Source organism: Crocodylus porosus, unplaced genomic scaffold (assembly GCF_001723895.1).
Source record: "Crocodylus porosus isolate Cpor-Errol unplaced genomic scaffold, CroPor_comp1, whole genome shotgun sequence".
Lineage (NCBI taxonomy): Eukaryota > Metazoa > Chordata > Crocodylia > Crocodylidae > Crocodylus > Crocodylus porosus.
Window position 1 is genome coordinate 20,750,064 of NW_017728950.1, and position 2,481 is coordinate 20,752,544.

Here is a 2,481-nt window from a genome sequence, read left to right on the forward strand (position 1 = left end):
GGGTCTTCAAGCGAAGGCTGGATGTGTATCTAGCTGGGGTAATGTAGGCCCAGCACTCTTTCCTGCTTATGCAGGGGGTCGGACTCGATGATCTGTTGAGGTCCCTTCCGACCCTAGCATCTATGAATCTATGAATCTATGAAATGACTAGAGAGGAGTATAAGAATATTGCTCAGGCATGTAGGGATGAAATCAGGAAGGCCAAAGTACAACTGAGTTGCAGCTTGCAAGGGACATGAAGGATAACAAGAAAGGTTTCTACAAGTATGTTAGCAACAAGAGGAAGATCAGGGAAAGTGTGGGTCCCTAACTGAATGGGGGAGGCAACCTAGTGACAGATGATGAGGAAAAGGCTGAAGTACTCAATGTCTTTTTTATTTCGGTCTTCCCAGGCAAGGTCAGCTCCCAAACTGGGCAGCACTTTGGGGAGAAGGTGAGCAGCTCTCAGTGATGAAAGAACAGGTCAGGGACTATTTAGAAAAGCTGGATGTGTACTAGTCAATGGGGCCGGATTCAAAGCATCCAAGGGTGATAAGGGAGTTGGCTGATGTGACTGCAGAGCTGCTGGGCATTATCTTTGAAAACCCGTGGTGATCATGGGAGGTCATGGATGATTGGAAAAAGAGCAAATATAGTGCCCATCTTTAAGAAAGGGAAGATGGGGGATCCAGGGAACTACAGACCAGGCAGCCTTATCTCAGTCCCCAGAAAAATCATGGAGCAAGTCCTCAAGAAATGTATTTTTAAGCACTTGGAGAAGGTGATCAGGAACAATCAGCATGGGTTCACCAAGGGCAAGTCAAGCCTGACCAACCTGATGATGAGAAAACTGGCTATGTGGATTTGGGGAAAGCAGTGGATGTGATGTACCTCGACTTCAGCAATATGGTTCTCCACATAATTCTTGCAAGCAAGCTGAGGAAGTGTGGGTTGGATGAATGGGAGAGAAGACTGGATTGTCCAGCTCAATGGGTAGTGATCAGTGACTTGAGGTCTAGTTGGCAGCCAGCATCAAGTGGAGTGCACCAGGGGTCGGTCCTAGGGTGGGTTTTGTTCAATATCTTCATTAACTACCTGGAAGATGGGATGGAGTGCACCTTTAGCAAGTTTGCAGATGTTAGCAAGCTGGGGTGGGGGGCTAGCAGATACACTGGAGGGTAGGGCTTTATCTGGGCCATTCAGTTACCTAGACAAATTGGAGGATTGGACCAAAAGAGATCTCATGAGGTTCAATAAGGACAAGGACAAAGTCCTTCACTTAAGATGGAAGAATCCCGTGCAGCTATGGGCTTGGGACCCACTGGCTAGGCAGCAGCTCTGCAGGAAAAGACCTGAGGGTTACAGTGGACAATAAGCTGGATATGAATCAACAATGTGCCCCTGTTGCCAAGAAGGCTAACAGTATGCTGGGCTGCCTTGGTAGGAGTGGTGCCAGCAGAATGAGGGAAGTAATTATTTCACTCCGTTCTGAGCTAATGAGGCCACATCTGGAGCACTGTGTCCAGTTCTGGGCCCTCCACTGTAGAAGAAAGGATGTGGACAAGTTGGAGAGAGTCCATCAGAGAGCAACAAAAATGGTTTGGGGGTTGGAGCACATGACTTCTGAGGAGCAGCTGAGGAACTGGGTTTAGGGTACAGACTGAGGGGATTTGACAGCAGCCTTTAACCACCTGAAGGGTGGTTACAGGGAGGATGGAGCTAGACTGTCCTCTAGGCACGTTTGTGGGGTGATATGATGAAGAGAGCTCTGCTAAAGACATGTTGACTTCAGAACAGGCATTTCATTTCTGTCAGTCCCGACTGGGCAACTTTTCTTTTGTTGAAGAACTTGGGATTTCAGGCTTTTTCTGGGCCACGAAAATGGAGGCAGCTGGGAGTGATGGCATCGCCATTACCTGAAGGCCAGATTCCGGCTCTGGCTGCGTCGCCCAAATTAAGGAGGAGGGTGAGGAACCGGGACGCTCCCGCTGTGCAACAAGGCCAGGGCCAGCGCCCGCGCCCGAGGAGCCCCTAGCACCAGGGTTTCTAGGACCAGGGGATGGGAGGTATTTCCCTCTCCCCGCGCGCAGCTCACGACTGGCGCCCCTGCACAGGCCACCCCCTGCAGGGCGAGGCGGGGAAGGCGCATGACAGCGAACAGGGCAAGCGCGACAGGAAGCCCCGCCCCCACAGCAATATGTTTGTGGGCGGAGCTGATCGTTGTCGCCGCTATCGTACGGGTCACCTATTGGCCGGGGCGCAGTGGGCGGTGCGTCACGTGCATGGGTGCTACGCAGGTGCGTGAGCTTTGTCCCGCGCTGTTATCCCCTCCCTTCCCCCCGCGCCGGGGCGTGTGGGGTGTGGGGGCGGCCCCGGGCCGGGAGGCGAGCTGGGGACGCCTTGTGGGCGGGTCGTCGTACTCGGCTGGGCCGCCCCGGGCAGCTGGAGCCGGGCGCTTTGCGACGCCCGCAGGCCCGGCCGGGGTCCCTCAGCGCCTCCCCC